The sequence below is a fragment of the Oncorhynchus keta genome, chromosome 22 (genome assembly GCF_023373465.1).
Source record: "Oncorhynchus keta strain PuntledgeMale-10-30-2019 chromosome 22, Oket_V2, whole genome shotgun sequence".
Lineage (NCBI taxonomy): Eukaryota > Metazoa > Chordata > Actinopteri > Salmoniformes > Salmonidae > Oncorhynchus > Oncorhynchus keta.
This window is the reverse complement of record NC_068442.1, coordinates 14,137,023-14,149,115: the sequence shown is the minus strand read 5'-3', so window position 1 is coordinate 14,149,115 and position 12,093 is coordinate 14,137,023. Positions and strand designations below refer to the sequence as shown.

The 12,093-nt window shown below is 47.6% G+C and overlaps 1 pseudogene; it reads right to left on the bottom strand.

The window, feature by feature from the left end:
- The window catches only part of LOC118400830 (DNA-directed RNA polymerase III subunit RPC2-like), a 42,935-nt pseudogene extending 38,286 nt beyond the window's left edge, over positions 1–4,649 (bottom strand).
- Positions 4,650–12,093: the final 7,444 nt, after the last annotated feature.

Below are 12,093 nucleotides of genomic sequence, written 5' to 3'. Positions count from 1 at the left end.
CAATGACGGTCTACCCTGGCCAAACCCTAACCTGGACGGCGCTGTGCCAATTGTGCGACTCTCTATGGGTCTGTAGTGACACCTCTAGCACTGAGATGCAGTGCCATAGACGGCTGCGCCAGGAGCCCACCCCTGGTCTAATATCTATTTAAGGCTTTATGTCTACTGAGGCATAGTTTGACGTATCAAACATCAAAGGTATAATGAGAACAACACTGAAAAGGCATCAACAACAAGCATTCAAATCTGATCCAACGGCCGTTGCTAGGATGCTAATATGGCCCTCGTCAATGCATTGCTGGTTCCTCCTACTGAATAAGGGTCCTTATTCAGACAAATTGGGGCATTGCATTCATCAACACATATAAAAAAAGGACATGTTGGCCTATTGAGAAATGACTTGAGGAGGATTATTCTTTAATTACTAGGCAAGACAAAGGCTGTGTCCCACACGCAAGACTCATCTCCTCTTGCTTGAATACATTCTATTCTTCAGTCAAAGTCCTAGTCCTCAGGAAGACATTATTAGAGGGTGCGGTATGAGCGAGATTACGCGTGGGTGCGAGGGATGGAGGGAAGGTATAAGGGCAAAATAGAGGAGAAACGTGGAGGAGGTGGTTTAAGGGCAAGGATTGAGGTGGATGACGAAGGTATCAGGGAAGTTTGGAGGGGTGAGGACATATGGTGGAGATGTATAAGTGAATGGATAATGATGAAGTGGAGGAGAAAGAGGTATAAAGGATGTGATGTGACAAAGAGGATGGGAGAGGTGGATGGCGGAAGAAAAGAGAGGTTGGCAGGAGATGGAGAAGTGAGGAAGAGGGTGGAGGAAGGGGCAGTGTGGGTGTACACGGAGTGAAAGGTAGAAAAAAGATAAAGGGAGAGGTACAGACAATAGAAGTCAGGGAGAGGTGAGGCAGGATCTCTGACATTTGCTTATGCTATTGCGAAGCTGTGGGAACAGGGCTGGCTGGCCCACAATGCATCTGGGGCCGTGCTGCTTGGCAGCATTGTCGAGTGCGGCGAGGGCCAGGAGGAATTCACCCAGGATGCATGAAGGCAGAGCAAACAAACCAGGCAGGCCAACACTCCACACTGGTGATTACTCTAAATGTTACAAGGCCACATTGGACACAGTTATCTTCCGGGTGACTCTCAAAAAACTTGTCTTGACCACAATCCCAAGGGCTCCTTTAAATGGAACCATTGCAACTATTGCAGTAATATTGCACAGAAGAAGTATTTTGTTGTATTACGTCAAGCATTTCATTAACTGTAAATCCACTCATGTCATCTATAGATTGGAATGTCCACAGTGTAAGGTGTTCTACATTGGACGGACAAAGAGACGCCTTCAAGACCGCTTAGCGGAACACAAGTATGCCGTACGGGTAGGCAATGAAGACTACCCCATGACAAGGCACTACAAGTCCCTACACCATGGCAACCCTGACTCCCTACAAGCTATGGGTATTGATCATATTCCGGCCTCTATTAGAAAAGGGGACCGTCTTAAACAGTTAAACCAAAGGGAACGTTTTTGGATTTACAAACTACAGGCCACTAAATACCCTGGTTTAAATGAAGATATGGATTTACAAACTACAGGCCACTAAATACCCTGGTTTAAATGAAGATATGGTTTTCTCACCCTTCCTGTAGGGTTGTGATGGGTCCATTTGCTGTCATCCAGTGGACATTTTGCTTAATTTGCCCCCAGCTACGGTTAGACTGTTGTTGTTCATGTTTTGCTGTGTTCTAGTGTACTATGGAATATATTGCTTTCTTATTCTTGACACTTCTCCCAGTCATATTTAAGGTTAGAACTACCTTTTAGTCTTCTGATACTTCTAGCTTGGAGTTGTATTTTTATGATAACTTAGCTACATTATTTCACCTTTTAATGTGTATAGTTTTGCTTACTAGGTGTGTCCAATCAATTGTGTAACCACTCCTTCTTCTAATTAGGGCTAATTGTAAAGCTGTTAAAAAGAGGACCTTGTATTCCTTTTCTTGTACTCCCTGACGAAGGCCATGCAGCTGGTTTTTAAAAAAAAACGTTGTTTCTATTGAACATGCCATACTAATAAAGACATTTTAATTAATTATATGAAGAGTGCTTTGGTCCTCCTTTTTGATGACCAATTTACCCATTTTACCAAAGAGCACCTTCTATCTACCAAAATGTACTATTGTGTACATTAGTAGCGCTTCCCTTCCTCCTCTTTCTACTAGCCACATTGGACATGTTTGGAGAGGGCTGGCCAAGAGGAAATCAACAATGCTACTGCTGCCAACAGGTTAATAGAGCAATTTTAATCTAGGTGTCACGGATATGAACCTTATTGAGTGATAAAGATGCCCAAATGTTTAACAGAAGAGGATGACTGAAAGCGAAGACAACTCACTGAAAGTATGGATTAAAAAATACATGTGTTCTGCTGTTGCTTGAATGAATCCAATCAAATTTTCAGCTCAAAAATTAGTAGCAATTGTTATATAATGGTAATAGATGCAGCATGTTCACATACTGAAATTAGCTAAAACATTAGATTAGCTCATTTTTATATTACATAATCAAATTAGGTCTTAATGAGTAGCACAAGTGGGTTCCACTACCAACGCATTGAACAACAAGGCTGAACAGGGTAGAGAGGTGGAAGAGCTTGGCATTATATGTATTCTGTTGGCATATTTTAGTCAGACAGCGCCCTCATGTGGACTCAGGTGTAACCACATTACACAGAAGTTTGAGTTGAGTGTGGTGGCAAGTGAACTGACGTTTTGATAAACAGACATGCCAATACAGTCTTACAATAATAAAGCACTAAAGTAAGCAGTAAATCAGAAAATTCATATAATGAATCAATCATGAAAGAAAGTAGGTATGGAAATATCAATAGGAGCAAAGCATCTACACCACACTGCAGCTAGAGTCTAACTAGGGAGACTCACAATCTGGTCGAGTCATTCTAGATATGAGTGAGGCTCCCACTGCTCCCTTCCTGTCCTGCCCCACGATGATGTGGTTCTTTGACAGCTGCTCCTGGACCAGAATGACCTTCTCCTGACCTTTGACAATGAAGTGGCCCCCTGTGGATGTAGAGAGAAGGACACAAGTTCACACACACACACACACACACACACACACACACACACACACACACACACACACACACACACACACACACACACACACACGCATTCTGATGCTAGGCATTACTGCAGTCATTCTAGGGCACTAGGGATGGGCCACCGTGTGTGCATGTTTTTTGTTCTAGCCTACCTGCAGGCTGCACATACTGCAGGCAGACCTCCAGGAGCAGAGTGGCCACCATGTAAGGTGTTCAGCTAGGTTTTGTCTACCAGGGTCCAGAGGGCACTCATTGGGTTTGGAGTACTCCATGACCATCTTCCCTGTGAGGACACAGTTAGAGCTGTGCAGCATCGTGGGCATCCTGGGTCGGATACAGTTCAACGCACCGCTAGTAGGACAATCTCAGAAAGAGTAGACACTATTTTCCAGTTATGCCGACAGCGGCGGACAAACATCTGGACTGAAGGTATGTTGACCTCAACTTCTTGCTCTGGGAAGTGTGGGGGCTGATGGAGCATTCAAAGGGGGATAGTCCAGTAGCTGAGCAGGGGAGAGTTGCTGACTCCAGGTGTTGGGGTTACTAGCAACAAGACACAGGAGTGCCGTCTCCATATCTTGATTGGCTTCCACCGACTGGCAGTTAAATGGGGATGAAACCCAGATGACAGGCTGGCTGATGACCCGATAAGAGTGCAGAAAGTCTTCCAGAATTGGGACGAGAACTGGAGGACCCCGATCCGAGACAATGTCAACCGGGAGTCCATGGATTCGGAAGACGTGCTGCCCCATAAGCTGGGCCGTCTCCTTGGCTGAAGGTAACTTCGGAAGAGGGATGAAATGGGTGGCCTGGTGAACCGATCTACCACCGTCAGGATGGTGGTGTTGCCATCTGACGGAGGAAGCCCAGTGACAAAATCCAGGGAAATATGGGACCAGGGGCGATGAGGGACAGGGAGTGGCTGTAGGAGGCCAGACGGAGCTTGCCGCGGAGTCTTGCTTTGTGCGCACACCATGCATGCTGCGACGAAGGCCGAGATGTCAGGAACCATGGTGGGCCACCAGAAGCATTGACGAAGGAAAGCCAGAGAGTTCGACGAGTGCCAGGACGAGAGGTAAGCCTGGAAGAGTGAGCCCATTCCAGGACCTGAGGCCGGACCGAATCAGGAACGAACAGCTGGTTCGTCGCCCCCCTTCCCCCCCATGGTCCAACTGGGAATGCTGTGCCTTGCAGACCAGAGCCTCAATTTCCCAAACAACAGAAGCCACCAAACAAGAGGCAGAGAGGATGGTCTCAGATTCAGAGGGAGTGGAAGTGGAACAGTACAGACGGGATAGAGCGTCTGGCTTCACTTTTTTTTTACCCTGGGCCGTAGGAGATGGTGGAATTGGCAGTGCGGAGGTATTGTAAATTCTTATGATCCGTCCATACCAGAAATGAATGTTCCGCCCCTTTCAGCCAGTGTCTCCGCTCCTCCAGAGCCATCTTAACTGCTAGGAATTCCCGGTTCCCAACATCATAATTCCTCTCCGCAGAGTTGAGACGATGGGACATGAAAGCACAGGGATGAAGCTTTTGGTCCTGGACGGATCACTGGGAAAGAACGGACCCTACTCCCACGTCGGAAGCATCAACCTCCACCACAAACTGACGAGTTGGCTGTTGGGAGCATTCGCCCCTTTGCCTCTCCTGCCGGCGCAGGATTCTTCTTTGTGGGGAAGAAGGACAATACCCTGCGTCCATGTATTGATCACCGGATCCTCAATGATATTACGATTAAAAATCGGTACTCTCTACCACTCCACTCCTCAGCTTTTGAATCTCTCCAGGGGGCTACTATCTTTTCAAAATTGGACCTTCGGAATGCCTACCACCTTGTGCAGATACGCGAAGGAGACAAGTGGAAGACAGCTTTCAACACTGCCAGTGGACACAATGAGTACCTGGTTATTCCATTTGGACTCACGCGCCTGCTGTCTTCCAGGCACTGGTCAATGATGTGCTCCGGGACATGTTGAATTGTTTTGTTTTTGTCTACCTCGACGACATTCTTAATTTTCTCTCGTTCTGCCCAGGAACACGTTGTCCATGTTCGACAGGTCATTCAGCGCCTCTTGGAGAGGCTGCGAAGTGCGAGTTCCACCACTCAACTATCTCCTTTCTGGGATACATTGTTGCTGAGGGGAATGTACAGATGGATTCGGAGAAGGAGTGGTGGTGGATTGGCCCCAGCCCACGTCCAAGGTGCAGCTCCAATGGTTTCTGGGTTTTGCAAACTTCTACTGCTGTTTCATTCAGGGATCAGCAACCTGGCGGCTCCCCTCTCTGGACTCACCTCTCCCCAGGTACTGTTCACATGGTCCCCAGCAGCGGACAAGGCTTTTGGGGATCCAAAGCAGAGATTTACTACTGCTCCCATCCTAATCCATCCGGACCCAACCAGTGAGTCCTCGATGTACTCCTCCATGGCCTCGAGGCGGTGTGGTGATCAGTAGCACAATCGTAAGGACGGTGTGGAGGAAGGGAGGTAGCACGAGTATTGCTGAAAACCTCCAGGGGGTCATGATACTCTGCGGGCACGGCAGAGAGATCCGAGGCCATACTTAATCCTGGAGACAGACGTTTCGGAGATGGCTGTGCCGCGTTTAGGCAGTGTGAATGGCAAAATGAGCTCCAACCCAGAATGGAACCTGTAGTCCAGTCAATATCTGGGTCGTGTTTTTGGAGCCAAGAAAAACCAAAAAAAATCAGGTATGTGGGAGGACTTAATGAGGAGGAGCTGAATTGACTCACTGTGGTTTCCAGATACGCGCATATTAATTCCTTGGTATGGAGCATCGGAAAATGCCCATGGTTTAGATTGATTAGGATATCATTTAGAATCACTGGTAAATTTAACCACTTCAGGATTTTCGATAATAAGACAGAATAGCAAGCCGCTCGGCCATACAGATTAGGGTAGCGCTTGACATGTTGCTAGCACGGGAGGGGGGAGTGTGCAAAATGATAGGTGACCATTGCTGTACATTCACACCCAGAGGTGAGGGTAACTTGACTATGGTAGTGGAACATCTGAAAGAGCACAGCGGTGATCTCGCAAACAAACACCAACCAGACAACGATTGGAATCTGTTTGGATGGGTTCAGTCATTATTTGGTGTTATGGGAGCTACAGTATATTTCATTGGTTGATTTATGGCTTTTAAAAAACATTTTGTTTTACCATAGTGTTTATTATAACTTGTGTTAAGAAATTGTATAGCAAAGACATTGAGACTATTCTTGCCATGCCATTAATGTCCCCCGAAGGAGACGCCTCAGAACCATATTTATGTCATGCCTTGATCTGTTTCACCTGTTCTTGTGATTGTCTCCACCCCCTCCAGGTGTCGCTTATTTTCCCAGTTTTCCCAGTTCCTGTTTATCTGTGCCAGTTCGTCTTGTCCTCCTGGTTTTGACCATTGCATTTTTCTGGACTCTGTACCCACCTGCCTGACCATTCTGATGGCCTGAACTCGAGCCTGCCTGCCACACTGTACCTCCTGGACTGAAATATCAAAGACTCAAACCACCTGCCTCCCGTGTCTGCATCTGGGTCTGGCCTTGTATCCTTATAGTACGAACTGGCTATAACAGACCCAGCAGACGTGGACCAGCTCAGCCATGCTGTCTCCCTGCAGGGAGCCACCATTGAGAGACATGAGGAGCTACTACAGGACCTTCTGGAAGGGCTGCGTTCCCTGACTGAACGCCATGACCAAGGGTTTAAGGCTATTATGGAGCAAATCAGGGAGTTAGCTCATAGGTAGCCTGCCACCTCTGAGAAGCCCCAACCACCCAGTAACTTTTTCCCTATGAGTGGTGAGTTTGTACAGGCTACCCCAGCTCTCCAAGAACCCCGCTTACCTCCTCTGGAGCGATACTCTGGGGATCCTGGTACCTGCTGGGGTTTTCTTTCTCAATGCTCCCTTATTTTTGAGCTACAGCCATCTTCGTTTCCTTCGGACCGATCAAAGATAGTGTATATTATTATGCTAATTTTCAGGAATGGCGCTCTCCTGGGCTACAGCAGTTTGGGATCAACAATCCACCATTTGTCGTCATCTGGAGGATTTCATGGTGGAGGTGAGGAAGGTGTTCGATAGAGGTCCGGTTTTCCAACCACCCCCTGCTGCTCCCTGCTCACTTGTGTTTCGACACTTTCTAGAAAAGTGTCCTTCTTTTCCACAGTTATAACAAACAAAGTTCCTGTCCTGTTGTTGCTGCTGTCTGGCCCACCCGTCAGCACTGGCTCCCCCTCCTCCTCCTCTACCTCTTCATGAGCCTGCCGCTGCTGGCCCTGTCCTTGATAAAAGCCAGCTGTGCAGCTTGTAACTTCACTCCTTTTTCTATTATCTGTTTTGTCTTGTCTTCTTGAGATAATTGCTGCCTCTCAGCATGTTCACATTGTTCAATAACCGCTTGTAGACTGGTAGTTTCCCAGCTAATGCAAGTCATTTTAAACTGTTGGCAAAACAGGGCTGGCAAAAGTCCATTCATTAGGGCCGCTTTAAAAAAGGTTGTCGTCGTCATCATTGTGGCAGCCATCAGTCATTGGTTTGAGTCCGCTATGCTTACGGTAGCAGGTCCCCAGCCTGTCTTTAGTCTTCCAATGACTCCTTAGCTTTCTGCATGCAACTATGGATAGCTGCCCAATCGGTCATGGGTGGGTAATGTTCTTTTATGCGATCACACAGCATAGCCAGTTGGGTCTGATAGGCTTTACCCTCTTCCCATTGATAGTTTTCATCAAAGCCTCCCTCCACGTCCGCCCATCGCAGCCTCATCTTGATACGGCAAATGTGCGCGATCTCAGCTGCAGATGGCTTGCTCAGCCGGGCCATCTTAAGGTATCACCAGCGTCAGCAGATGACTTCGTCAACCATTTTGAAAAGAAGGTCGACGACATCCGATCCTCGTTTGCTAAGTCAAACGACACCGCTTTCTGCTCACACTGCCCTACCCTGTGCTCTGACCTCTTTCTCCCCTCTCTCTCAGATGAAATCTTGCGTCTTGTGACGGCCGGCCGCTCAACAACCTGCCCGCTCGACCCTATCCCCTCCTCTCTTCTCCAGACCATTTCCGGAGACCTTCTCCCTTACCTCACCTCGCTCATCAACTCATCCCTGACCGCTCTACGTCCCTTCCGTCTTCAAGAGGCGAGAGTTGCACCCCTTCTGAAAAAACCTACACTATGTCATACAGACCAGTATCCCTTCTTTCTTTTCTCTCCAAAACTCTTGAGCGAGCTCTCATCTCTCTCAGAATGACCTTCTTGAGTCCAAGACTAGTCATTCAACTGGACTGCTCTTCTCTGTATCACGGAGGCGCTCCGCACTGCTAAAGCTAACTCTCTCTCCTCCTCATCCTTCTAGACCTATCGGCTGCCTTCGATACTGTGAACCATCAGATCCTCCTCTCCACCCTCTCCGAGTTGGGCATCTCCGGCGCGGCCCACGCTTGGATTGCGTCCTACCTGACAGGTCGCTCCTACCAGGTGGCGTGGCGAGATCTGTCTCCTCACCACGCGCTCTCCACTGGTGTCCCCCAGGGCTCTGTTCTAGGCCCTCTCCTATTCTCGCTATACACCAAGTCACTTGGCTCTGTCATAACCTCACATGGTCTCTCCTATCATTGCTCCAGATGACACACAATTAATCTTCTCCTTTCCCCCTTCTGATGACCAGGTGGCGAATCGCATCTCTGCATGTCTGGCAGACATATCAGTGTGGATGACGGATCACCACCTCAAGCTGAACCTCGGCAACGGATGCTCTTCCTCCCGGGGGGAAGGACTGCCCGTTCCATGATCTCGCCATCACGGTTGACAACTGCAGAACCTGGTGATCTGGACAACACCCTGCTCAGCTAACATCAAGGCGGTGGCCCGTTCCTGTAAGTTCATGCTCTACAACATCCGCAGAGTACGTGTGGCCTCACACAGGAAGCGCGCAGGTCCTAATCCAGGCACTTGTCATCTCCCGTCTGGATTACTGCAATCGCTGTTGGCTGGGCTCCCTGCCTGTGCCATTAAACCCCTACAACTCATCCAGAACGCCGCAGCCCGTCTGGTGTTCAACCTTCCCAAGTTCTCTCACGTCACCCCGCTCCTCCGCTCTCTCCACTGGCTTCCAGTTGAAGCTCGCATCCGCTACAAGACCATGGTGCTTGCCTAAGTGTGAGGGGAACGGCACCTCAGTACCTCCAGGCTCTGATCAGTCCCTACACCCAAACAAGGGCACTGCGTTGGCCTGCTCGCCTCCCTACCACTGAGGAAGTACAGTTCCCGCTCAGCCCAGTCAAAACTGTTCGCTGCTCTGGCTCCCCAATGGTGGAACACACTCCCTCACGGCGCCAGGACAGCGGAGTCAATCACCACCTTCCGGAGACACCTGAAACCCCACCTCTTTAAGGAATACCTAGGATAGGATAAAGTTCTCCCCCCTTAAAAGATTTAGATGCACTATTGTAAAGTGGCCGTTCCACTGGATGTCATAAGGTGAATGCACCAATTTGTAAGTCGCTCTGGATAAGAGCGTCTGCTAAATGACTTAAATGTAAATGTAAATGTAGAATCTGGAAGTTCTTTAGCAATGTCCTTCATTTCGTTCTGTCTCCAAGTCTTCCGGATGTTGGCAAGTGGGTGCCATTCGTGATGGCCCTCCTCACCGTCCGCAGGTTGCGGTTGTGGATTAGGGAACATTACCAGGGGTGCCTGGAGAAAGGTGGGTCCCCTTTTTCACCTGTTCTGTTCGTGACTGTTGCGGGTGAGGGAATTAGCTGCGTGGTAGCGGTCGACCTCGATGGTGGACTATATTCCCAGAGTCCATTAACACCAGAGACGGCACTCAATGTTGGCGGTGCATGGAACAGATTTCCACTGCTCATTGGCCACCTCCAAGGGGTCTGCTGGTAGAGCTGCGGTAGGGGAGACGGCTGAGCCGTATATAATATAAAATTTAAACACATACAAAAAGGACGAATGACACTTCATTATGAAGCTCTCGGACAACCAGGGCTGGTGCTGGTACAGTGGATACAGGGGTATAATAGCGGAGTGGAAAGTCATTATCATCCCTGTTTCTCCTTCTAACTTTCTTTCACCATTATTCCTTTAACTTTCCTGTCTGACTGTCTTTTGGCTTCCCTCTCCCACTTTCTAAACTTACTCTCAGTCTATTAGACATGTCATGCCTTTCTTGGTTTCCTCAAACGTTTCTAATTTCTTTCTATATTCTGCTAATACAATTTCACTCAATGTGAAATCTTCTACTTTGTGCCACACTGGTGCCTGTTCCAGAATATCCCTGCCCCATTTATCCGCCATGACCTTCACTGGTCTGGCTACTGGATTGGGCAGGCAAGGTTCTCTCTTGCTGCTCATGGCTCCCATTGTGAAACTCCGCTATACACACACACTCAAACACAAACATACAAACAACAGTGTTTAATTAGGAACGTCTTCCTTCCTTTTACATTTTTTTAAATATAATTATTCTATGTCATTTTAAATGTTATACCAACATGGTAGTTCCTCCTGTGTGTCACGAATATTACCGAAGGTGACTCCCCTTCTTGTTCGGGTGGCGCTCGGCGGTCGTCGTCGCCGGTCTACTAGCTATCACCGATCCGTTGTTCTGTGTTCCTTTGGTTTTGTCTGATTGGTATCACCTGTTTCTTGTTTGGTTGTTAGGGTAGGGTTATATATAGTTTGTTCAGCCCACTTCTGTTTCGTGTGGGTTTGTTAGTCTGTTTTGTTGTTTGAGTGTATTTTGTTTGTAATTTGGGTTTCACGCTGTCCGTTTATATTTCTGATAATTTGTTTTCCTACTTTTGTTCATGTTATGTTTCCGGGACATTAAAGTGTGTTTTTTCCCACATCTTTTGCTCTCTGCGCCTGACTCCACACCTCCTCACTCATTTATTCTTAACACTGTGCAAATTCCCATGTAGGTTTTCAAATGTATAGCTGGTCTCCCAATCATAACCAAATGTTTTACCAGTACACTTATTAATTTGAATTATTACAATGTATTTATTTCTATCTCAGGATTATGCCCTAGGATCACATAACTTGTAACCGTGTCATATCATCCCATGGCTGTCACTCTGCTTCAACAGAGAAACACAACCCCTGTCTCTAACCCCTGTCTCTATTTCTGCTTGAACAAAAAGATTCCAATTGGAGATCACCCTGCTTCAACAGGATGTTTGCCCTAGAATTACTTCCAGGACTTCCCCCATTCAGAAATAACTCTGCTACAAAGATTCTAACTATGGGTGTCTTTGCTACAACAAAGACATCATGTGCACAACCTATCCCAGAACAGGATTTTCTATGGTGTTTAAAAGAAAATCAGTCTCACCCTTAATCTATTTTGTCTGTCTGGAATGGCGTATCAACTCACTGACACTCCCAGTCAGTGTCACGGCTGGCTGATGGACTGGACCAAGGTGCAGCATGGTAAGCGTACATTTGTACTTTATTTAAAAATGACGCCGAACAAAACGAAGAACAAAAACCCAACTGTGAAGCTTTGGGCTATGTGCCCTGAACAACTACAAAGTTAACTTCCCACAAAACAGGTGGGGGAAAAGGGTACCTAAGTATGGTTCTCAATCAGAGACAACGATAGACAGCTGTCCCTGATTGAGAACCATACCAGGCCAAGACATAGAAATACAAAACTTAGAAAAAAGGACCTAGAATGCCCACCCTAGTCACACCCTGGCCTAACCAAAATAGAGAATAAAAAGTCTCTCTATGGCCAGGTCGTGACAGTCAGTCCGAGGTGGGTCCATTTCTGCTCCGTTTTAGTCGGAGTGTGGGCTCCCGAGTCACATCTAACGCAGCCCTGTGCGTAGGTAACCTTGGTCTCCTCGGGAGCAATCAGCAAGCGCAGTTAGCCATCCCATCCTCGTCGCCAATTTTGTCAGGGTAATTCTATAAGAAGAGAGA